Raw genomic sequence first — 26152 nt, forward strand, 5'->3', positions numbered from 1 at the left:
TTCTGATATGACTCTTGATGCAGTGATTCAATGGAATTCCTCATTATCTGATTTTTTTTTTTATCAGGTTGCTCCTTTGGAGAAGAGATTCTGCTCTCGGGTTTTCTTGCTTTTTGAAGTCAGAGAAACAAAAACTATGAACTTAAGAGCATCAATGGAAAAAAATTTCCTCAGATGAGAATAAAATGTTATTTCCTGGTTTTAGCAAAATACCAGTCATTGTCATTTTTGGTAAAAAGAGATTATTATAATATTTTCTGATGGGTAGCAAAGATCTATTTTCTTTTCTGAAGAGTCTTACTAAAGCTAATTCTCATATTTTTTTTTTACATCTCTGCTCAGAGCTTTGCTGAAGCCTTTTTCTCAAAAATTACTAATATTGTAAAAACATTTGAGTCATTATCTTTTCCTATTCCTGAAATTATATTACTCTGAAAAATTGGAAGATTTCCTACCTGTTTCTTTTAAACAAGTTTCTCAGGTGATTGCTCATTTGAACAATTCATATTGCAAATTAGATCCATATCCTCTCTACTTTTAAAGCTATAAAAGATACTTTAGTCCATGCTTCAGGTAGTTAACAGACCGTTGATAGAAGGTGTAGTGGTACACTCTTTGAAGAAAGCTTCGGTTACTTTTGAAAGGTGAGAAATTGGATGCCACGTTACTGAATAATTAGTGTCCAAATTCATCAATTCCCTTTTTGGCCAAAGTACTGTAGGAGTGTTTATTGTGTCACTTTTGTGGGCCTGAGGTCTACCTTATGCTCTCAGCCATACTCTCATAGGAGGCAACTTTTCAGAATTATTGGGGGTGCTAAGCCCAATGGAAATAACCCCTCCCTGAAACGTGCAAGGAATTTTCTCATATTGGGGGTGCTCAAGCACCCACAGAGCTAACTCCTATATATACTGTCATGGTTTCTGCAAAATTCCCTGCCTTGTAGTTTTGTGGATTATGTGCTGTGCCATCAAGGACACTGCTTGCCTTAATACCATCTTTGTCTACTGTTCACTTTGCGGACCTGCTATAGAGACGAAAACTCATAATAACACATTTTTCAGGTATATCAGAAGTAGGAATCCTGCGAGGGAATCATTGGAATGGCTGAGAGGGGATATGATTGAGGTCTACAAAATCCTGAGTGATGTGGAACGGGTGGAAGTGAATAAATTTTTCACTCATTCAAAAAGTACACAGACCAGGGGACACTCAATGAAATTGCATGGAAATACATTGCACTCCATTTAAGTGCACATTGGATAAGCGCATGCTCTGTTTAACTGCATGCCGTACTTCGGTCCCGTTTTTGGTGCCATCAATTTCTATGGGGACAAATTTTGGTTTAGCGCACCACTGATAAGTGCAAGATTCGCTTATATGCATGGTTTAAGACCGCTCCTCTGCAGGAAAGACTCCGCATAAGCGCACGCGCGGAATATGGAAGCAGATTGGCGCGTGACAAAGGGGTGGTAAATTTTAAATGTCGTTGGTTAACTGCCACAGGCAGAAGCAGCGAAAAAAATGTTGTTAGAGTGTACACTGAAGTCGTCGTCGTTGCACAACTGTAAGACTAACACTGGCTGAACAAATAGAAGTTCTTAAAAAATTAGAAAACAAACAAAGTCAAGCATCTATTGCTAAAGAATATGGTGTCAATCCCAGTCAAATTTCACGTGTCTTGAAGCAGAAAGACCAGCTTCTGGAAGACTGGCAAAACAATACAAATCCACACCAGAAACGTAAACGGGCGGGAAAAGCTGAGGATGTAGAAGATGCTCTTCTTCTGTGGTTTTCTCATGTCAGGAGCAGACAGTTTCCTGTCAGTGGTCCACTGCTTATGGAGAAAGCTAATCAGCTAGCTGAAAGTCTTGGACTAACTGAATTCAAAGCCATTGTTGGATGGTTGGATGGTTGGAAAGATGGAAGGAAAGGAACAACATAAAATTCAAGAAACAGCATGGTGAAAAACAAGACACTGATGACTTTGGTGCTGAAAATTGGGTTGTTTCAGTTCTTCCTACCATCTTGAACGAGTTTGCACCTCGTGACATTTTCAATGCTGACAAAAACGGTCTCTACTAGTGAGCAATTCCTGATGGAACACTTGCATTCAAACAAGCCGAAACTACAGGAAGTAAAATGTTGAAGGACCGACTGACGATCCTCCTTTGCTGCAATATGGATGGGAGTGAGAAGTTGGAACCACTCATCATTGGAAAGAGCAAACAGCCCCGTTGCTTCAAGAATGTTAAGCGACTTCCTGTGTCATACGAGGCTAATGCAAATTCATGGATGACTGGGGAAATTTGGAAGCAGTGGCTAAAGAAGTTAGACACTAGAATGTGGGCACAAAAGCGTCAGATTTTGTTGCTTTGTGATAATTGTGCTGCACACAGTGATGATATCAGGCTAAAGTCAAGTTGGTCTTCCTGCCACCAAATACTACCTCTCTGATCCAACCTATGGATCAGGACATAATAGCCAATTTCAAACAACATTATCGGGCTCTTGTGCTACGTCGTCTGATGAGCGTTATGGATGACCAGACTGGCAAGGATAACCGTGCTGTTGAACTGGCTCATAATCTATCACTGTTGGATTCCCTACATATGCAGAAAGAAGCCTGGAATTATGTTACACAGGCAACCATTGTGAACTGCTATAAGCGGGCAAGCTTTGTTAGGGATGTGGAGAAGGACGAAACAAATGCAGCTGTTGCAAACGCGTCAGATGAACAGGCTACTGACATCCCAGCCGGTGTTACTGAAGAGCAGTTTCATCACTACGTAGCTGTTGATTACGATCTACAAACAGCTGACGACAGCACTGATGTCAAGATATGCGCCTACACGCAGGCAACAGCTGATGATGAAATGAGCAGCGAGGCACATGCTGACGAAATTCAACAACCTCCTGTCACTTTTGCAAGAGTGCTGGAGAGTCTCAACACCGTGCGGGCCTATCTGGAGGCCACTGGATGTCAGAGCTATGACAGTTTTTACCGTCTGGCAGATGTAGTCTATGGAACTCAGACACAAGAGTGTACAGAGGACTATGACTGATTACTTCAAGTAAGCCTAACGTCAGTTAACAGAAACTGTATACTGTACATATGTTTATCATATGTCAAGCTTCTTTGGGTCACAACGGTTAAGTGCACGCTCCGGTTAGCTGCATGTATTTCTTTGGTCCCAGACCCTTGCACTTAAGCGGATTGCACTGTACTTTTAAAACAAACAGGAGGAAATATTTGTCACTCAAAGAATAGTTAAGCTCTGGAACTTGTCGGAGGATGTGGTAACGGCTGTTAACATATCTGAGTTTAAAAAGGTTTGGACAAATTCCTGGAGGAAAGGTTCATAGTCTGTTATTGAGTTGGACATGAGGGAAGCCACTGCTTACGCTTGGATTGGTAGCATAGATTGGTGCTACTAATTGGGTTTCTGCAAGGTACTTGTAACCTGGATTGGCCACCTGTTGGAAGCAGGATACTGGGCAAGATGGACTATTGGTGTGACCCAGTATGGCTATTCTTATGTTCTTATGAGTGAGGTTCCCAGCCGTGGACAACCTTGGGAGGCACCACTGTATTTGTACCAGCTAGATTCAGTTCTGCATTAAAGGAAGCAGCAGCTAGATATCACCAAGATAACAGCTGGCACTGTCTGCTCCAATCTGGATTGCAGAAACTCTAGTATGAAGAGCGGCTTCACCGACCAATGAGAGGGCCACACACTGTGCACCACCTCTCACTCACCCCCACCTGGATGTAGGCCAAGGATGTAGACTGCCTCCATGCCTTCAGCACTGTAACAATCACAGTGGAATGCTAGCCTTTATTTCTCAGGTACCATCTCTCAAGGTCTAGGCCATAATCCAAAAAGGATTTGGGTCCTCCATGACAACTGGATCCTGACTCAGGCCCCGGGGCCCTGCTGCAAAAGAGGGAGCAGGGGACCCACTAGGAGGTGAACTAGGACTGACGAGACCAGACTAGGGCTACAAGGGTCACAAGAAATGGCTGATTGGCCACCTTCTGGAGAAATCTGCCACTAAAGAGCCAGGGTGTAAACACAGAGAGAGAGATTCCTGTTGTGGCTATACCTACACAAGAGCATCAATACCAGCTGAGCCAAACCCCTTTCTGCAACTGAAAAATAGGAAGCATTTTGCTTTCTGCTACAACGACATCAAGGAAGTAGAAGGCTGAAGGATTCAGCAACCACACCCCAGATCCAAGATGTTCTGGCTGAGGAAGTCCACTTGCTTGTTGGTTAACTCCACAATGTGTACTACTCAGAGCTCTGTAAGTTGCCACTCAGCTCTGCTGTACAACCAGACAGCCAACTTCCAACACCACTTCCATACTATGGGTTTCCCCTTGCCATGACCATTTTAGTATTTCATAGGAGGGAGGCAAGAAAGGCAGCTCTGGATGATTTCCAGTGCCCTATGCCAGGACCCTTCAGGGTATGGAGCACATTTCAGTCAGTTAATACCTAGCTACTTTATAACTTTTCTCTAGTCTGAAATTGATTACTTTTCCAAACAATGCCAGCACAGCTCAGGGCACACTTCAATCTAAAGCTATAAAAATGAATAGAAAAGATGGAACCTCCCTCTACTTGTCCAAACAAGCAAACTAGATTTTAATGGCCCCTGAGTACACCATTCAAGCAAGCTTCTGGCTTCCTGGCCCCAGGCAATTTTGGCAGCATGCAGACAGCTGGCAACACAGGCTCTATGCTGCTCACTCTCATCCACCCTGCCAGCTACAGGACAGAATCAATATCTTAGCTGATCACCCAGAGATAGCATTTCACCTTTACAATCCACACCAGCAAGTGCCAATTTCTGCTTTTGTAATAGGAAACAGCACACAACTGCAAAAAAAAAAAAAACGTTGGGAGTCAACCCAGCTTTTACTGGAAGCTATACCTGCACCCGTAAGAAGCTCTAAACTATGTTTAGGAAGCATTATGAAAATCTTTAAAAAAAAAAAAAGCACACTGATTAAACTCAAAGCAAAATCTGGAATGATTCAAAATGCTATGTAACAAATATTAAAATTAGCCCCTCCCACAGCCTTTAAAATATATAAAACCTACACAGAGTCTCATTGTCTGAAAAAATCACACAACCCTCTAGTCCAGTAATATTTGTTCCAAATGGGTCAGGTTTTCACGATACCCTCTAATGAATAGGCATAAGAGAAATTTATATGTCAACTACCTCCATTGTAAGAAAATCTCTCTCACACATATTCATTAGGGGGTATCCTGAAAACCTGACCTGCTGTCAGCCCTGAATGATTGCAAGTGAAGACTAAGGCCCTAGTCAGTCTTTACAGAAACACAGACAATTATGGCACATAGTATTGCCCATCCATCTCTTCCTTACTCTCTCAGAGATCCTATATCAGAGGTTCCCAAACTGTGAGTCGGGACCCCAAATGGGGTCACAAAACCTACATTTGGGTGGGCTCGCCAAAGGTGCATCATTATTCCACACCTCCAGGGGGTCACACAATCTTGTTTGGATTTTTATGAGGTCACAGTCACTAAACCATTGAAGAATACTGTCCTATGTTTTTGTCCCATGCTTTCTTGAATTCAGATATAGTCTTATCAGTCTCCATCATCTCTACTGGGAAGCCTTTTCTGTAAAAGAAATATTTCCTTAGATTACTGACTGTATCTATCCCCTTTCACCTTCATCTTATCCCCCCTTGTTGAAGAACTTCCTTTCCACTGAAAGAGGAGTGCCTCCAGTGCATTTATGTCACAGAGGTATTTAAATGTCTCTATCATATCTCCCCTCTTCCTTTCTTCCAAAGTAAACTTTGGAATCTAAGTATGTTCCTATATGCTTTATGACAAAGACCACTGACCATTTTGGTAGCCAACCTCCGGACTGATCTATCCCACACATCTTTTTGAAGGTATGGTCTTCAGAATTGTACACAGTACTCTAAATGGGGTCTCAGCAGAGACTTAGGCACTATCACCTCCTTGTTTGTGCTGGTAAGTCATTTCACTGCTCTGACTTCTACCTCTTTTGGGGCCTTGAGTGCTAAGCAGTTAACATGAGAATTAGCATCCATTAACAGTATGGCAGCTTGACAGTGAATGCTAATTCCTATATAACTGCCTAAGGCAGAACAGGGTGGGGACGGCACCTTACAGTTAATGTGGAGGTAATTACTGTACATTATCAACAGAGCACATAAATGCACAACAGTTAACACCATCACAATAGGTGGAGTTACCTGCATGATATCTGCAGTGTAGTTAAAGCCTCCAGATACTCTCTGATACTTGGCAATATGAATCTAGCAGAAGAAAAATATTTCTTGCATATTCAATTCTCTGTTTAACTGTAAGGGAAGATGTTGGAACGCTCTGCAAGAAGTTTTGCTGTTACCACAGTTTAGTAAATAAGGTCCTTAATGTTTCAGTCATTAGTTACTGCAGAGAGAACATGCACTGAAATTCAGGATGGAGCCATCAGAAGCAAATCTAGCATAACCAGCTCACTCCTAAGTGAAAACCATTTCCTGTAATCCATACTTCACAACAGGACCAACTTTTGAGGTGTGCAACCGGTGATGCCACATAAAACAACACGCATGAGGCAGAATTGCCCTGCTAGCATTCTCTGTGTCTTTCAACATCATGTGGGCAGTGGAAAAGAAGGATTTGATGGGATAATGGTGAAGCCAAAGCCACTACTGATGGAGGGACACCGTACAAGTGTTGGCACCTCTAAAGGGGGATACCAAATTCAGTATTCAGACAAGGCATCAGTTAGCCTAGAGTAAGCCCTGAGATCCACACCACAAATTCAAAAACAAACATCAGTCCTCAATACTGCTATTAATCCAACTACAGTCAACCCTCAATTTAACAAATTAAGGGGGGGGACATGTCTGCTAAATAGAATTCTCGGTTAAATTGAAATGTGTGAAAAAAAATTTAAATTTTATATACTTTAAAATGCAATCAGTTTTCATATTAAAAACCACATAGTTAGCTATATGAGAGAATATTACATATCATGTATTAATATATATTATACATATATAATATATATACAAAAATTTTAATTTTGGAGTTCGGCTACTTCTAAATTCTTGCCTTTGAACACCAAATAATTAACATCAGCACTGTTATAATACACACAACCACTGGCAATTTGTCTGTTAAATCTGAAATCCATTAAATCATGGGTTGACTGTAATTAAAAATGCTGATTTTTAAGTGTCCATGATTTAATACAAAATATTGAGAGGGTGGGGGGAAGGAAGTGAAATACTTAGTGTACAGCAGAATATCAATCTTAAATAATCATAAATACATCTGTTTTATCAGATACTATTTTCCCTACAAACCCTGATGCTTCAAGGATCAAACTTATTTTTACGCTTTATGATTTTAGGACTTGCCGTACCACCTCAATTGTAAAGCAAGTCAAAGCAGTTTATAAATATTAAAAAGGCAGAAGAAAAAGGAGCTACAATCGTGACAGGAAAGAAACAGGCATTCACAGATTCACAGAACTACAAACATCTCCCCCCTCCCCCCCCAAAAAAAGAAATGCCAGGAACCTCACGCTGCTTAGTAGGTATTAAAAAAAACTCTATAGAAACTTAGTCATCAATGTTTTTAACTTGCTAAAAGGAAGGTACAACTACTGGCACTGTGTAATTATGATATCCAGCAAGGTACACAAGGAAAAATAGCTTAATCATACTGCTTGGAGTGACTGATCACAATTATGCCTCTAATAATCAGCACAATACACTGCCACCTGTGCCATCCCTACCTTGGCACACTCACCCAAAACAAACATCTCTGTGCATGAAGAGAGCTTTGCTGGAATCAGGTTATCTTTTTTTTCCCCTTAAGAGAAACCTAGAAAATTCTAAAAAACAAAATGGCATTGGTTTAACTGCTGTCAGTGCTATATCTTGCCGATGTGCAGACTTCAATGTAACTTGTTAGGCCTAAATTTGAGGGGTCTTATCATGCCTGCAGCCACTCCAGACTTCTGAAAAAAAATCACAAAAGCTACAGCTCTCAACTAGGCCAATCTCATTTCATCAGTGCTGCTGCCACCATAAAAGCCATACACTTACTACATCACATTACTGAAGTGCATACGCCCACCTACATCACACCTCTCTCCAGGCAATCATCTGCTCTCCTTACCTCCAAGGTTCCTTGCACTCTCCTCTCTTCCTCTGATCTCTATCCTATGTGAACTGCCAGCACTGGGACAGTCTCTTTCTATAGGCCTACTTGTTGCAGCCACAGGTGCTACCATTGCCAAAACTTATGCTGTGATGTACTAGATACATTTACTATTTTGACCAGGGTACCACCAAGGTGGTATCTTTCCCTGGGATCTGCTAGGTTTTGTTGATGGCAATGACAATTCCTATTAAATTTGTTGCAGGTCTGGCCAATTTTTTAAAAGACGTCTCATTCCTAGATGACTTTAACATGCAGAATTAAGGTTGTCAGTTGGCTCCAGATCATGAAGTACAGGATGAAGCTAAACCTCTCTTTACATCCACTGAAAACTGTGAAAAGTAAAACCATGCCTGGCATAGCTGGTGCTGCGTGGCATGGTGCCATATAACCCCATTGACATATTGTTGACCACGCCTTGGTATACACAGCAACAATCAGAAAGCAAAAACAATTGAATATGATTAGTAGTGCTATAAAAAGGATGTTAATAGAAGCAGTCAGCTATGCTCCTGTGACCCAATGAGAGATCATTACAGAGTACATTTATCCAAATAAACAGTAGATGTCAGTTCTGAGTATCTCCCTGAACAAAGCATGCTAACCAATGCCAAGAGAAACATACTGCTTCTGTGACCATGCCACACCCTGACCACAAAGCAAGAGCATATACTAGTAACAAGTTTATTCTCCAGTCTTCTCCTAACAACAGAAATACTCAAGTCTTGGGAGATCCTTGACCTTGTTCTTAGGGCATTTGTTTTATTCTTCAGAGAATTATCTGCTGCAAGGAAGCAAATTAGCAATGGCTCAAATATTTTACAAGGGCACACACAGGAGGCCGCTCAAGTTGGGGGATCTGAAGCAGCAGCTCAAAGGTGTGGATCTAAATCTACTGATGCCCCTATATCAGAGGGCCTATCCCACTACTAATCACAAAGGTTAGTATCTTAAACACCAGTGTAGTTCCCAAACTGTGGGTCAGGACCTCAACCTGGGGCCACATCAGTGGATGAGATCATAGAAACAGGGTTGTTTCCCTTCTCTCCAGGGCCACTACCATGACCTATGCCCAGTAATGGCAGTCTGCATGAGGTCTTTGAGTCAATGAACATTCACAGGCTCTGCTCCCTCCTCCCATATGAGGTTTCATGTTGGACTGGAAAACATGCAAAGTACTGATGTCTTTGGCACCCTAGCTGATGGTCCTATGCTGATTGCCACCATGGTCACCACCACTGTTGCTGCTACCTTCATGCTTTGGAGGGAAGACAACGTGGAGGAGAGAGGGGAACTTAATTCTATTTTGTTATCATCTAGGCTCACAGATTTTGAAATATTAAAACGAGTCATACTGGATAAAAGTTTTGGGAAGCACTGTTAAATACTAAGGTAATAAAGTGTGGCCTTTCCTGACAAAAGGCTACTTCTCAGTGCTATTACTAGAAAAGACATTGAATTTTGTACACCAGTTTGTCTAGTGGAGCCTGAAAAAGCCACCCAAATGATTTTCTTCTTTTACCCTTCAGGATTAAAGTTTTCATTTAGAACTGGAATGCAAAAATACCAGAAGTATGTAGAGATGGCAGTCAAATGCGTGTGATTTGGTCTCATGCCGAGCACTTCTCCTCACACACATTCTGGGACCGAGGACGCTTCCTCTCCCCTCGGTCTCTCCCTATCTCTTCCGCCTTCCCTTGTCCAGCATGTCTCCTCCCCTCCCCGTCCGCGGTCCAACACCTGTGCCCCATTCTCACACTCCCCGACCCTCGTCCCACCTTCCAACTTGTACTTCAGATCACCCGTGAACACAACAGCCACACAGCTTGCCTGCTCCAGCGTCCCGCCACCAGACCGATGCAAAAGCAAAGTCTTTCCCTCCTCGGTCGCGTCCCACCCACTCTGATACAACTTCCTGTTTCCAGTTTCCGGCAGGGAGGACGGGAGGCAGGCCCAAGGCGTTTGATTGAGACAAGGTTTGATTGAGAACAGGATATGGCATGACGTCAAAACGTCGAAGCCACTTAGGTTTGTCTGTTTCCCCTTCCCCGTGCAGCCGTCGTTCTGCGTACACTCAAAACAAAGCAAACAAACCTATGAGCTGCTGCATCCAAGTTGTCGTTCTTTATTCTTGGTAGCATTTTTTTATTTAATCTCACTTATATTTTCAAACATGCCAGCTTGTGCAGCATACAGATGTACACAGAGGAAGTATAATAACGGAGTAACTTTTCAAAGGTAGAGTAGTTATCTCTATTGGCACCACTAACGTTCTAAATGAAGCCTCCAGCCTGAAGTGTGAAGGGGGAGAGATATCCAGTTTCCCCATGAGTGTCTGCCCCCGCCCTCGCTCTCTCTGTAACACAAACAGTGGAGGAAAACACAGCAAAGCACGAAATCAAATCGCTCTCTCTGTAACCAGGGTTGCCAGGTGGAAATTTTTTTTCCAGCCCAATCCAGGCCAAAAAACAGCCCAAAACCCGCCCAAACACAAACCCCGCCCCTGACACCCCCACCCCCGCGTCATCACCCCCGCCCCCGCCGTCATCACCCCCGCCCCGCCGTCATCAACCCCGCCGTCACCGGCCCCGCCTCCCCGTCATCGGCCCCGCCTCCCCGTCATCGGCCCCGCCTCCCACGTCACTAACCCCGCCCAAAACGTCACTAACCCCGCCCCCCGCGGCCGAAAAAACCGCCCTGAAGCCCAAAAACAGCCCAAAAAAAACGCAACCCGCCGCGGGCAAAAATTTCCCGCGGCGGGTCGCGGAAAACCGCCCAATTGGGCAGTAAAACCGCCCACCTGGCAACACTGTCTGTAACAGTGAAGGACCCAGAGGGGGGAGGGGAGAGAGGGCAGAAGCCCTCACTATCTCTGTAACACAAACACAGCACAGCAGGAAACTTAACACTGATTGGGCTGGACTCCGAGGGGGGCGGGGACAGAGAGGACAGACAACACAGGGGAAGGGAGCGAGGGCAGGGAGTGAGACACACACACTCCCACATGCACACAGAAGAAAACCTTGCTAGCCCCCGTTTCATTTGCATCAGAAACGGGGCTTTTTTTACTAGTTTGTTATAAACTGTAATCAGTGTGTCATTTGGAGGGGCTGGTTATAGGGGCAACCTAGCATGTTTTATATTCGTACAAAAAAAAATCTCCTGGTAAAGGGATACTGAAAGAGACATCATGTTATGAGAATCAGAGTTTCTATCTATTTATTTATTTATTTATTTACTTATTAAATTTATATCCCACATTAAACATGAATTAGGTTGAAATCTGGGCGTATTTAACAGCTTTTTTTTCCTGTGCCTAGATCAAAAGAGAAAGATGGTTGGTTTGTGGGAACTTGCGCCTTTTGTTTTGTGGAATGCAGTGGTATATTATAAAAAATGCACTTAATATTGTTTATTACTGAATAATGAGGGCAGAGCTACCATCGTGCAGAAGTCCAGAGTCAGTCTAAATGTGCCAGTATTGTTCAGTTCAGCACACTATTAGCTGCCAAGTTCATACAAAGTTAATTATGTTCAGTGAAAAATAAATCTGTTGGCTCAGGCTGCCTGCTATGTGAATATTCCATCATTGTTTCATTAGTGTTACCATGTATTACATATTATTGGCATATGCTTTAAACTTTAATTGTTTTAATTTGTTTCTCCAGACCTTACATGCACAAGGGTTTGCTTTTTAAACACAAAGGTGAATCCTAAGGGTGGTTGAACAATTAGGTATAAATTGTGTTGTTTCTGACGTTACTTGTTTTGGACTGCTTTGGGTCCCACTGATCTGTACATCTGCTGTCTAGAATTTTGGAAGATGGAAATGAGAAAATAAAAATTAAGTTTTGAATGTACTCTGTAGAAGTTGTTGTTTACTTTTGCAATGTGATGGATGCCTGTTCTGGTGTGTGCATGTGATAATCTTTGAATCATTGCCTATGGTTATGACTATGATTTCTGAACATGTGGTATCATTAAAGGACACACTTTTAAATGCCCAGTTGGATATGTATGCTAATCTCAACTTTGTTAACATTTTCAGACATATCCATCTAGTTTCAGCCTGCCTATCTGATATCGCTGCCTGGATGTGTCAACATCAACTGAAACTTAATATGGCCAAAACCGAGCTTCTCATCCAGTGGCGTAGCCAGAAGGCAATTTTTGGGTGGGCCAATGGGTTGGATGGGTGGGCACTGAAACCCCACCCCCACCCCCACACGCGCGTCTGTCCATCACATTTAAAGTTATCGGCGCTGCCTCCACTCACCTCCCACCCCCGCCGTAGCGCTGCCTCCTCTCCTGCACTTCACGGTCTCTGTCTCCCACCCTCGCGGCAGCGCTTGCAATTTGCTATCGGCGCTGCCTGCCTCACAGCTGACAGAGGTGGCGTGACTACATCCTGCTCCGGAACCTTCCCTCTGCCGCGTGCATTCCGCCCTTTGTAATCAGGAAGTTGAATCAACGCAGCAGAGGGAAGGCCCTGGAGCAGGAGGATGTCGCGCCGCGTCTGTCAGCTGTCAGGCAGGCAGCGCCATAGCAAATTGCAAGCACTGCCATGAGAGTGGGAGACAGAGACCGTGAAGTGCAGGAGAGGAGGCAGCGCTACGGCGGGGGTGGGAGAAGGTGAGGATGGGCCTGAGACAAAACTGGGTGGGCCTGGGCCCATCCAGGCCCACCCGTAGCTACGCCCCTGTTCTCATCCTTCCCCCTAAACCTACCTCTCCTCTCCCCCCCTTTCTCTGTTTCTGTGGATGGCACTTTCATTCTCCCTGTCTCATCTGCTCATAACCTTGGGGTCATCTTTGACTCCTCTCTCTCCTTCTCTGCTCACATTCAGCAGATTGCCAAAACCTGTCGTTTCTTTCTCTATAACATCAGCAAAATCCATCCCTTCATATCTGAGCACTCTACCAGAACCCTTATCCATACTCGTCACCTCTCGTCTTGATTATTGTAACCTGCTTCTCACCAGCCTCCCTCTTAGCCATCTCTCTCCTCTTCAATCAGTACAAAACTCTGCTGTGCGACTGATTTTCTGCCAAAGTCGCTATACTCACAGTAGCCCTCTCCTTAAGTCAGACGCACGCACACAAACCGATTGCAACTTGATCAGATCATTCGTCCACGCCGCGCGGCCGAGAAGAGGACTTTGACTGGCGGGGGTTGGGGTCCCCCGCCAGCACAGGTACACGACGGTGGCGGGGGAGGGTTGGTGGCGGGAAGGGGGGCTTGAGAGGATCATGGCAGGGGGATCCAGGGGTCAGGAACTCGGAGGGGGGGTCTGGAAATTGGAGGGAGGGAGGGATTCTTCTGACATCGCATTACCATGGGTGGAGCGATTATGAAGCCTACGAACACTACAGGGCTTCAGGGCTTTACTGCCACAGAGTCAGCTTCAGAACGTTGGAGGTGTGAATTATTATATTAGATTATAATGTTTGCAAAGGTTTTACCTATGGGGATAAGGTTTTTGTTTTTGATTTTTGTCTGAATCCTATATTCCTTGAGCAAAGAAACACAAACTGGTGATGTCACTGGAAAAGTTCAAGTTTCAATTAAACAATAAACCAAAACGGATGTGATGTCAATAGGATCAAAATCAAAAATCAAAATATGACCCACTATAATTTAGAAAATATGTATGAACTACAAAAATATAATTTAACGGAAGGAAAAAGCCTCAAAGAGCTCCAGATCCAAACGATCTATAGAGCTAAAGATGATCAAATTGATCTGTTCTTCATCATTGGCTTAAAAAACCTTTCTGATGTATAGAAAATTGCTATGTGAAAGACATCGAACTGTCCAAGGCAACAAACTATCCATATTCATCACATACCACTTGTGTTCATTAATGTCAAAATCCAACACAGCATAGAATACACAAACTCCAAAAATGGTACTTAGTTCAAAAGAACTTCAACAGTCGTCTCTCTTTAAGCTCTTGTTCTTGCATCTGCCAGTCCCCTAGACCAACGTTGGCCAGAGTTTCGCTTAGCTCACATTAGCCTTGCTGCTTCAGGGTCTTGAAAGTCAGGGTCAAATTAGATGGCCGCTTCACAGCTAACTGTCCACAGGCCGTCTAGTCAATGTAAAACGCTTCTGTTCCAGTGCCAGCACCTTTTAGTATAGCTTGAGGTTTGTTGTCAGATATTTTTCCTGGTCAAAAAATATCTATGAAATTTGTTGGGGGTTTTTTGGTTTTTGGGTTCTTTTGGCAGTTTTTCTCTTATTCTAACCTGGAGGAACATGGCAGCTATCTAATGCCATCTCTCGGAATCACAGGTTTCAGTTCTGCTGTAAACAACTTGGCTGACCTACCTTCAAATCTGAATAAAAGTGGGGATAATGCCTGGCTCTGGCTAGACATTAGGATATTTTTACCACCCTTCTTGAAATAATTCACTCATTATGGGCTTTGGCATAGGAGATCTGCTTTTGGAACTCCTGTCTGGCAGCGCCATTTGGGTCTAGGTGTGCTGTGGGGCCCTTTTACTAAGCCGCAGTAAAAAGTGACCTGTGGTAGTGCGAATCCAACTTTTGGGTGCGCACTAGGCCATTTTTGACCACGTCTAGGAAAAAGGGTCTTTCTTAAGGGGCTGAAAAATGGACATGTGCTAAAATTGAAACCAACACACATCCATTTTTGGCCTGAGACCTTACCACCACCCACTGACCTAGTGGTAAGGTCTCACGCACTACCTGTACAATAAGCATGCAGCGCGCGCCAACTGCTGTTTACAGCTGGGTAAGTGGCCTGTGGTAAAAAATGGACAATTATTTTCTACCACGGGATTTGGCACTAGCCTGGCGGTAGTGCTGATTTGGCATGCACATAGGCCTGTATGCAGCTTAGTAAAAGGGCCCCTCTATGAGCAGTGAAGGGTGGGAAAACAACTGCAAGTTCTCTCCAGCACAGCTCACTGCAAAAGAAAAAGGGGGGGGGGGGGGTTGGGAGCAAAGACAAAAATAAATAGATAAATGAGGACATTACAACTGGGTGTTTCTCACATACTCCATCTGTAAAATAATGTATAAATACACATTTTGTTGTTTAAAAGAAGAGAACAGCTGCTATATACAGAGATCAAGCCAGATGTCATCTCTAACTATCGCCCAGTGGCTTCGATACCTCTAGTTATCAAGCTGATGGAGAGCCTGGTCAATGTTCAGCTCAACGAATTTTTAACTAATTTTGATATCCTCCATCAATCGCAATCAGGTTTCCGAGTTCATTACAGCACGGAGACTGTCCTGGTTACTCTCTTATCCAACTTTCGACGAGAACTATCTGTTGGACGGAAGATTCTCCTGCTACAATTTGATATGTCTAGTGCTTTTGACATGGTGGATCATGAACTCCTGCTCCATCTACTGGATTCTTTTGGTATAGGAGGACCAGTTTTGCATTGGTTCAAGGGTTTCTTGACTTCAAGGTCCTATCAGGTCATGGTGAATTCCAACACTTCTGAACCGTGGAATGCTTCCTGTGGGGTCCCCCAGGGCTCTCCCCTCTCACCCACCCTATTCAATATAATGATGATGCCTCTAGCCACAGCACTTGCAAATCTGGACCTCAACCCTTTCATCTATGCGGATGACATTACAGTCTACATCCCTTTTCAATCCACAGTATCAGAAGTTGCCAAGCTCATAGATGCCTGTTTCTCCACTTTAGAACAATGGGCTAGGGTGTTCCGCTTCAGGCTAAACAGGGAAAAAACTCATTGTCTCATCCTCTCGTCCACGCACGCTCATGTAACTGACACAATGCTTCCAGCTCTGGGCTCGGCCCTCCCGATTGCCAAAAGCCTGAGACTTTTAGGAGTACACCTGGATTCACATCTCCAGCTGGTTGATCATGTACACCTGGTCTCCAAAAAAATGTTCCAGGCCATGTGGAGGCTTCGACGCATTAGATACCTCCTTCCCAGAGACTTGCTTCGTACCCTTGTCCATTGGCTTGTCATATCCCACCTGGATTATTGTAGTGGTATATATGTAGGTTGCCAGGCCTCCTTATTGAAAACTTTCCAAACGGCTCAGAACACCGCGGCGAGGCTCATCCTAAACGAACGGTGTTTCGCACACGCCGACCCCCTACGCTTTAAACTTCATTGGCTACCTGTACAGGAGCGCATTGCCTTTAAGATCTGCTCCCTAACACATAAAATCATCTATGGGGATGCCCCGGAATACATGCTCCCCTTGATCGACCTTCCGCCTAGAAATGCCAACCCTGCTGCTCGGTCATATCTCCATCTCCATTTTCCGAATTGTAAGGGAGTCAAGTATAAGAAAATCTTCGCCTCGTCTTTCCGTTATTGGAGTCCCAAATACTGGAACACGTTACCTCGTCACCTTAAAACCCAAGTGGACCATGCCCTTTTTAAGAAGTTATTAAAGACATTCCTCTTTGCTAAGACTTACCCCTCAATTTACCATGTTGATTAAAGCATCCCTTGTCCCTTCCCTACTTAGTTCACTTTGTTAGTTTCTTCCCTCCTGTGTATTTCTTTATGCTTGCCTAAGCTGTTAAGATTGTACTCTTATTTAATTCTCTGTAAGCCACATTGCGCCTGCATGTGTGGGAAAATGTGGGATATAAGTAACAAATAAATAAATAAATAAATAAATGTCAAAAGGGTGGCCATCCCAAAGAATGAGATCCACCACTATAATAATCACCACTATAATAAGTGAGATAGAAGACCAATTACTGAGGTTTTCTAGCAGTGCAGCTGGGATATACATTTAGAAAGATTTGCTTGGTTTGCTTCATAAATGCTGCTGAAGCCATGGTTTGCTGCTGACAACCCAGGGAAGGTGCACAGCCTTGGAGTTAGGGTAGTGCTGTCTCTTGCGGCCAGGCTGGATTTCCTGCTGCCATGCTCCCTTTCGAGCCTCTGCTATTTGTACTGGCCCCATGACCCACCTTCTGGGTGCTCGCAACACACTGGTTGAGAAGCACTGGCATAGGCAAACTAGGCATATGCCTAGTGCCCAAATGTTTAAGGGGACTTTGTCAGATGTGCTGAGGATTCGGGAGCCTAGGTTTGCCTACTGTCTGAATTTTTCAGGATTCTAGTACTTTGTGTATTAACTATCTCGTAGCCAGAATTATAGCTAAAGTGTCTGGGTATTTTTCAGAGTTTAGCCCTCTTTAAGCTCCCCAATCTTCCCCCTTCAAGTGTAAAGATTGTGGTAGGATCTAGCCAGTAGGAAGTCTGCTCTAGGCACAGGAAGGAGGTGGTGAGTTGCAGGTGATGTGGGGGAAGCTGAGCTTTACACATGGCCTTGGAGATAATCTGCGAAATAAGTGAGTGTCTTAGTAGGGGGGGGGGGGGGAGTGTGGGATTGTTGAGAAGGAATGTAAATGTAAGAACACGGGTGTTGCTATGGGGTGGCTAGTGCCTATGGCTGCTCCACTGCCTCTGCTTCCTGTGATGTGCAGTAGCAGTAGTAAAGCAGAGTGAAACCATGGGGCCTTCTATCTCATATGTGCTACTGAATGCTCTGCCAGTACCTGTCTAGCCCCTCAAAAGCAGGAAATTATTGGGGGGGGGGGGGGGAGGACCAGGACAGCATTCAGGAGCACACACGAAATGGAAGGACCTGTGGCTTTGATTTGCTTTATTACTGCTGCTGCCTATTGCAGGAAAAAGCAGTGATGGAGGAGGCAGCAGGGCAAAGAGAGAGGCGATATTGAATTGGGACTGGGGTAGGAAAGTAGAGATAATGGATCAGGGGAGGGAGAAAAAGCAGATATGTTTGATCATGAGGGGGGGGCATGATGCTGGACATGGCCTGGGCAGTAGAGAGATGGTGAGGAACAAAGATGCTGGCTTAGGGAGAGAAAAAGAGAAAGAAGGCCGAAAATGAGTAGGGTGACAAGGGGAAGAAGTGGAGAAAGGAGATGCTGGACAAAAGTTGGGGGTAGTGAGAGGAGATGGATGGAAAGAAAGAAAGAAAGAAAGGGAATATGTTTGCTCGGGGGGAGATGGTGAACATGGGGGGAGAGTAGGGTGACAAAATAGATGCTGGATTTGGATGGAGAAGAGAGGGGCTACTAGAATGGGGTGGGAGAAGAGAGAGGAGATGCTGGATTGCATGGAGAGGAAGAAAGGACATAGGGCATGCTGGACATGGGAGTTGTAGGGTAAGAAATACTGGAGGTGAGTAGAAAGACAGGAGATGCTGAGCATGGGAGTCAGAAAACAAAGGGGAGATGCTGGATATTGAAGGGGAATAGGGACAGAGGGGAATGTTGGACACGAGAGGAAAAAGGAAAAAGGATGCTGGATAGAAGGTGGGAGAGAGGAGCTGAGTTAAAAAATGGGGTCATATACAGAGGGGATGCTGGAAAGAGGGTGAGAGGGAAATGGACAGCTGTGGATAGATGCAGTCAAAAAGGAAGATTGAAAACTGAATAGTAAGAATGAATTAAATTTGATCAGCTAGAAAGGCAGAAAAATAAATAGAGGAAAATTGAAAGGAGATAGATGTAATAGAGGAAGTGAAGCAGTCAGGAAGGAAAATCAAATCTTATATACCACTAAAATCCCCTTTTCAGGCTTCAGAACGCTTTACATTCTAAGTGGACTTGACATAGGCTGATTAGAGTATATAAAAATAATAAGAAAGAAGAAATGGCAGATGGGCTTGAGACCCTGAAAAGAGAGTTAAAGATAGAGGAAATTAGAAACTGGATAAATAAAATAGCCAAACAAAGATAGAATAAAGAATTTTATTTTTAATTTAGAAAATGGAAATTGTCAGGTTTACAATAGGGATTTACATCTGTTTTCTTTATATTTTGCAATTTGAAAAATATTTTTGTATGGTGATTTGTATGGGGACTGTGATGTGTGTTACAGTACTGCGTTTATACTGAGATTCTCAGAGCTGCAAAGTTGCCTAGTTCCAACAAGGAGATTTTAGGCTGTTCATGGCTTTGATTTAAACCAACACAGGTTTACATATTTACATGCACTTTGTCCACATCTCACTTTTGCCCTTGGACTGACATGGTGAAAGACTCGCTTGTCACTGGAATTTGTTTTGGTGTCACTTTTAAGTTGTTTTCTTTACATGTCGTGCTGCATTTCAGTGTCATCTTTATTTTCTACCATATGTATGCTGGACATGGGAGTTGCAGGGTAAGAAATACTGGAGGTGAGTAGGAGTTGATTGCTGCTCAGAAACACTGTGTCTTGGTAATTGGTACTTTTCATTTTATTTTGGATTTTCATCACGTCATAGTTTTTTAGCACTGGTTCAGACACATCCACACAGCTGTTCACAATGGTAGTTTTGTCTCTTACATTCCTTTTTATTTTTACTTTTTTTGATATAATGTATGTGTTTTCTTTGATTTTATTAATAGCACTTTGATTTAGTTATGTTTAAATTTGAGTTTTTGACTTGGTACATTTAGGGCCCTATTTACTAAGCCATGCTAGAGGCGTGTTAGTGTTTTTAGCACATGTTAAGTATTAGAGTGTGTTAACCAGGGGCGTATCTGCGTGGGGCCACAGGGGCCTGGGCCCCCGCAGATTTTGCCCCGGACCCCCCTACTGCCGTTAACCCTCCCTCCCTCGCCTACCGCCGTCACCTACCCCGAGGTCCGCTTCCTCCGGCTTTTTAAAATATTCCTTCAGTTGGCGGGGGACCCCAACCCCCCGCCAGCCCAGCCGTGATCTTTAACTTTTTCATCCTCGTCGTGCAGCACGCTGTGAAAGCTGCATGCATCTTTAGTTCCAGTTGGATGGAGTCTGACCCATCAGTTGGGGTCCCCCGCCAGCTGAAGGAATATTTTAAAAAGCCGGAGGAAGCGGACCTCGGGGTAGGTGACGGCGGTGGGGGGGGGGTTGACGGCGGTAGGGGGGGGCTATAATGTGCCCCCTCACTCTAGCCCCTGCCCCCCCTACCGCCGAACCTCAGATACGCCCTTGGTGTTAACCATGTAGATGCTCATATTCTTATGAGCATTTACATGGTTAGCACGTGATAATTTTTGGCATGTGCTAAAAATGTTAGCGTACCTTAGTAAACAGGGCCCTAGATCAGTTATTTATTAGGGGTTTTTTTTTTAGTTTTTATACTCTATTTTTTTTTTTTAGTTCTAGCATACTACGATGGGATTTATTTTGTGTTACACAGCTCTTCACTTAATGGGCATAGAGTTTATTGTTTCCTTTCTTCCGGTAACTATACTCGCAATGGTTATAGTCAAACTGTTGCTTCGGACATATATGTAGGGACTACTATTTTAATTTTTATTCGTGCTTTTATATGGATTATGCAATCATTAATTTATTTCTTTGGAGATTTTTATTAATTTGTTATTTGTCACATTGTTTTATTCACAGTCTTTAACACAATTGTATTATTATATTGTAGTTACATTTTGCTATGCTATTTATTGATATTAGTTACTTTGTTCATGTTTTTATCACATTTTCATTTATTCCTATTAGGTTATTCTCCTCGTCAAGACTAGTATTTACTGTATATACAGGTATTGTTTGTACCTTCATATATAAAAAAATGTACACAATTTGTTACTATATTTTTTCACTTTTTATCTTTATTCTTGAAGTCACAACTGCTCAGCTTAATTTCTGTCATTACTTATTTGGTGGATCTTGTTGAGACAGCCATCTATACACATCTTCACTCTCCATATATTCTTTGATTGTATTCATCTGTGTCATGATCTTTTTGATTCAACTTGGTTTTTGTACCTTCCTTTTAACTATTTGTTTTTTACTTTTTAATTTATTCATTATGAGTATCTTATTTATTGTATCGCTGAGACCCCTGAGGAAGGCTTATTGCCGAAACATGGACTGTTGTTGGGTCTGAAGTGCTCTTACAACTGTTTTTTGGAGAATAAGGGGTATGTTTACTAAGGTGCATTAGCATTTTTAATGCACCTGTAAATTTAAGGCACGTTAATATAGGCACATTAGCGTCTAACGCGCATAAACCATTTACATGCGTTAAAAACGCTAACACACCCATAGCACCACTTCATAAACCTAGCCACAAATGTTTTGAAGATATTGGACTTCTGGAGTTCTTGGAACTTTTTTTTCTCTTCAACCCTGTGGTGGTTTGTTTAATTGTTGTGTAAGCATTCATTTCCCTCTTTTATTTCATGTAATCATTTGATATACCACATTACACCATAAGGCACAATAAAGCCTTTTCACAAAATTAAACAAAAATACACATAACCAGTTACAAATTAACAATACAAAATTAAAAGAATGTACCTAAATAATTAACAGAATAACTGTACAAAATATATAATTTTATGTCATGACGATTGGCAAAAAGAAGACATATGGTTTTCAGAATTTTACGAAACTACAAATAATCAATATTCCTTACTTCCTCTGGCAACTGATTCCATAAGACAGGGCCAAAATAGCAAAAGGCTCGCTTCATGGTGGTGTTAACCTAACCAGAGCCAAAGAAGGAAGCTTTAAGGTAGTTCTTTGTGAGGAACGCAACTGCCTTGAAGGAACATACCTATTGATGAAAACAGCAAGATATCCAGGTAACTTGAATCTAAAAGCTTTAAATATTAAGCACAAAATTTTAAAGGCAATCCTAGCAGACACTGGTAATCAAAGCGGATTGACCAGCACTGATGTGATATAAGCTCTATCGAGCAGGGACTGTCTCTCTGTGTCAGGTGTTCAGCGCTGTGTGCGTCTGGTAGTGCTATACAGATGTTAATAATAATAATAAACAAGCTGCAGTATTTTGTACTAATTGTAATCTTGTTAGACTAATGAGTCAAACTGTGAAAAAGCAAATTACAGTAGTCCAATCTGCTGGAACCAGTGCATGTGTGATCTTTACCCTATACTGATGCATAATGGAACCTGCATTATAACTTTCCATGGGTAGAATCAGGAACTATAATTCCCACATTGCTTTTGGGTGTGAGTTCAAAACAAGGATTGCCCATGTCTCTCTACTAGAACTAGCTAATTTTGCATATCTGGATTCTGATCTATGAAATCCAGATTTCATGCCCATATAGAAGAATTTGTGAAGAAAAGCTATCAGTTAAAATGGTAGTTTTTCTTGGTGGCTGAAACTAGCTGGCAGGATTCTTTATGCATTGAAGTCTCTTGAGATTTACAGTATCTTTTATGGCTTATTCAAAACTGTAAAGGAATTGTTATGACGCATGGTAGAGGAGTGTGGTAGCCATGTTAGTCCACTCTTAAGGTTATCAATAGAAATCAAACAAAATAAAACATGGAAAAGAAAATAAGATGATACCTTTTTTATTGGACATAACTTAATACATTTCTTGATTAGCTTTTGAAGGTTGCCAGTGAGGCTTATTTTCAAAGCACTTAACCTCCCAAAGTTCCATAGAAACCTATTGAACTTAGCCTCCCAAAGTGCTTTGAAAATATGCCTAATTGTATATAAGTGAAAACATTCAAGCATTACTATGACAGTCTGACAGGGTGGGAGGATGGGGGTGGGTAGGAGGTATGCATGGGGACATCAAAGCATATCATTGATATTCTAACAGGATGGGTGTGGATAGGTGAGGGGAGGGTGATCAACAGAGAAATACAGCTTTATGGTTTATTATGGGCTAGGAAACCCAGATCTTTGTTAAGTCCTTTCTGTTGGGTGTTAAAATATTCAATCATTCTGACTTCAAAGGTCTTACGTTCTTGTATGGTTTTAAAGTTACCTTTCAGGATTCTCACTGTGAAATCACTGGTACAGTGTCCTGGTCCTGTAAAATGCTGACCAACAGGGGTGGGAGCCCTACTGGCACCAGTATTGTTCATGTGATGTCTGTGTAAATTGAATCTTGTCTTAAGCATCTGGCCTGTTTCTCCAATATAGCATCCTTCGTTACATTTTTTACACTGAATGATATATACCACATTGGAAGATGAGCAAGTGAAAGATTCCTTATGTTGAATATCTTTCCTTTGTGGATGACTGTGGGGTCCTGTGAAGAAATTTTTGTCGCCCCTCTTTACATTTCTAGCCATTTGTTCTTCCGCTAAATAACATCGCTAAAGTCAGAGGACCGCCTGCTGGACTGGCAGCCTACCACCAGAGGGGAAGATGAGGGAGATAAGATGCATTGTAAGGGCAGCACAAAACTTAAGGTAAGCCTGTTCAGATCTAAGATCAGATGGAAGGCTATACCAGAGGGATGGGGCCCGGCCAAAAAATGCACAATTTATTATGCATTCAAGAGGAGAACAATGAAGGGGATCAATAATTGGTTAGCAAAAGTTGAACCCAAGAGCGGGTGTAGGGAGTAATAATGGAGAGGCAATAAGGAATACCAGAATAAAGGGAAATGGGACTTGATATACCGCCTTTCTGTGGTTTTTGCAACCACATTCAAAGCAGTTTACATAGCATAGACAGGTACTTATTTGTACCTGGAGCAATAGAGGGTTAAGGGACTTGGCCAGAGTCACAAGTAGCTGCAGTGAGAATTGAACCCAGTTCTCCAGGCAGTGGTGTACCGAGGGCGAGGAGGGGGGCGGTCCGCCCCATGTGCACGCTGCTGGAGGGGTGCAGAGAGCAGCCGTGCAGCTGTCGGCTCCAGTGGTTCCCTGTTCCCTTTGCCCCGGAACCGGTCAGACATGATGTGGACCCACTTCTAGAAAAAACGCTGCAAGCAGCTCCCCAGAGAGTGGGCCCGCAAACCTTCATTGGGCAGCACAGGGAGCTCCTGCCCAGAGGACTCTGTCCAGGCTTCCCCAACAGCCTCCCTGAAAGGACTGAGGCCTAGTCCAACCCCAGCCTCTGGTGGCACTCATAAAATGCAAAAACTGGGATTGCTGAATGCCCTGGGACTGCACCCAGGAGGCACTGTGGGGAGCTGAGTGAGCCTGAAGCTTTGGAAAACATGGGACCTTAGACTCACCCAAGTCCTTGATCAGCTTCTCAAGATTCTCCCCAAACAGAGAGGTACCCTGAAAGGCAACTGGCTGAGGCGGACCTTGGATGCCACATCCGCTGCCCATTGATGGAGCCACAAAAATGATGCTCCACAACGGAGAGAGCCAGGTTCTTGGCCCAGGCTCTAACCAGATTGTAAAGGAGGTTGGACAAAAAAGCCTTCCCTGTCTTTAAATTGGCAAGATCATTTGACTCCTTACTCAGAGCATCTGGGAGGTTCTTGGCACAACGAAAACACACCTTTGCTACGTAACTGTCCGTAACAGTGGCTTGCAGGGCCAAGGCCGACACCTCAGAGAAGTGCTTAAGAAGCGCCTCCAAGCACCAATTCTGCAGATACTTGAGAGCTGCTCCACCTTCCACAGGAACAGCAGTCTTCTTGGTCACTGCCGTGACCAATGCATCCACCGTAGGAACCCGGAACTGTCCCTGAACCTTTGCAGGTAAGTGATACAACCAGGCCGTAGCCTGCACTGTGCGCAGATGATCATCCAACTGCTGCCACTGTGTATCCACAAGCTCCTTGTGGTCCTTGTTATATGGAAAAACCTTGGGAGGTTGACAGGTGCCTTTGAGGACTGGATCTCCTTTGCTGGGAACCATGGGTTGTTCGTCTTACAACCCCAAATGGTGCAAGACCTGGGCAGTCAAAAAGGAGAGGTCCTGCTGCCAAAAAGATGGACCACAGAAGGATCTTCCCCCACAGGTAGCTCCAAGACCTCCTCCTAGACTTCTCAAGCCCACTTATCCTCCTTAAGGAGCTCCTCCTTCAACAGCAGAGGGCCCAAGGGGTCCTCCACTGCTTCCTGAGAGAGTGAAGCTTGACGGGGCTGTTTAGTGCCCATAAGCACTCCCGCCCCTGAAGGGCCACCTACACCAGGCGTAGGACTAACACCACTGTTCTTAAGATAGTACGCCTGATGAAGGGTAAGGCAAAGTTGTAACATATAGATGAGTAAGAAAGTAGGAAGAATTAGAAAGTAAGGTGACTGATTTGAAGAAAGTTGCATGCGAGGTCAGAGAGATGGTTAAATATTATCTTAGCTAGGGGAGGAGTGGATAAACATGTACCACTGCAGTATGTGCAGCCTGAGTCAATTCTTGTATGTGTGAGTGAGACTAACAAGTTAGTTACTTCTTCCATTAAAAGCTTGGTTGAAAAGCCAAGCTTTCACCTGCTTCCTGAAGTAGAAGTAGTCTTGTGTTAAGCGGAGCCTTTCAGGCAATGCATTTCAGAGTGTGGGGGCTACTCCGGAGAAGGCTCGCTTGCGGGTATCACATCGTGTAATGTCCTTTCAGAATAGGCTCCCCCTTCCTCAGAATGTTGCCCAGTTCCTAACAAATCTAAAACCCTCCTCCCTGCACCACCGTCTCATCCACGCATTGAGACTCCGGAGCTCTGCCTGTCTCTTGGGCCCTGTGTGTGGAACGGGTAGCACTTCAGAAAATGCTACCCTAGAGGTTCTGGATTTTAGCTTTCTACCTAACCAGCTTATAATCGAAAGTGATCGCCGGCCATCTTCCGACACAAATTGGGAGATGGCCGGCGATTTCTTAAAAGCGGCGAAATCGGTATAATCGAAAGCGGCATTTTTGACAGCATCGCCGCTTTCCCGTCACTTCACCAGCGAAAGTTCAAGGGGGCGTATTGGTAGATTAGCGAAGGCGGGACATGGGCGGGCATGGGCGTGGCTACCAGATGGCCGGCTTTCGACGATAATGGAAAAAAAAAGCGGCGTTAAGCAGTATTTTGTCAGGTTTACTTGGTCCTTTTATTTTCACGACCAAGCCTCAAAAAGGTGCCCCAACTGACCAGATGACCACTGGAGGGAATGGGGGATGACCTCCCCATACTCCCCCAGTGGTCACCAACCCCCTTCCATACTAAAAAAATAAAACTAAAAACCTTTTTTGCC

At 43.6% G+C, this 26152-nt stretch overlaps 1 protein-coding gene across 1 annotated transcript in view; it reads right to left on the reverse strand.

Annotated features, from left to right (window-relative positions):
- The window catches only part of VANGL1 (VANGL planar cell polarity protein 1), a 95429-nt gene extending 85289 nt beyond the window's left edge, over positions 1 to 10140 (reverse strand). The window contains exon 1 of the mRNA XM_030203891.1: positions 10034 to 10140. The gene's annotated coding sequence lies outside the window, so the exon portion shown is untranslated. The remainder of the gene's footprint in view (positions 1 to 10033) is intronic.
- Positions 10141 to 26152: the final 16012 nt, after the last annotated feature.

Source organism: Microcaecilia unicolor, chromosome 5 (genome assembly GCF_901765095.1).
Source record: "Microcaecilia unicolor chromosome 5, aMicUni1.1, whole genome shotgun sequence".
Classification (NCBI taxonomy): Eukaryota; Metazoa; Chordata; class Amphibia; order Gymnophiona; family Siphonopidae; genus Microcaecilia; species Microcaecilia unicolor.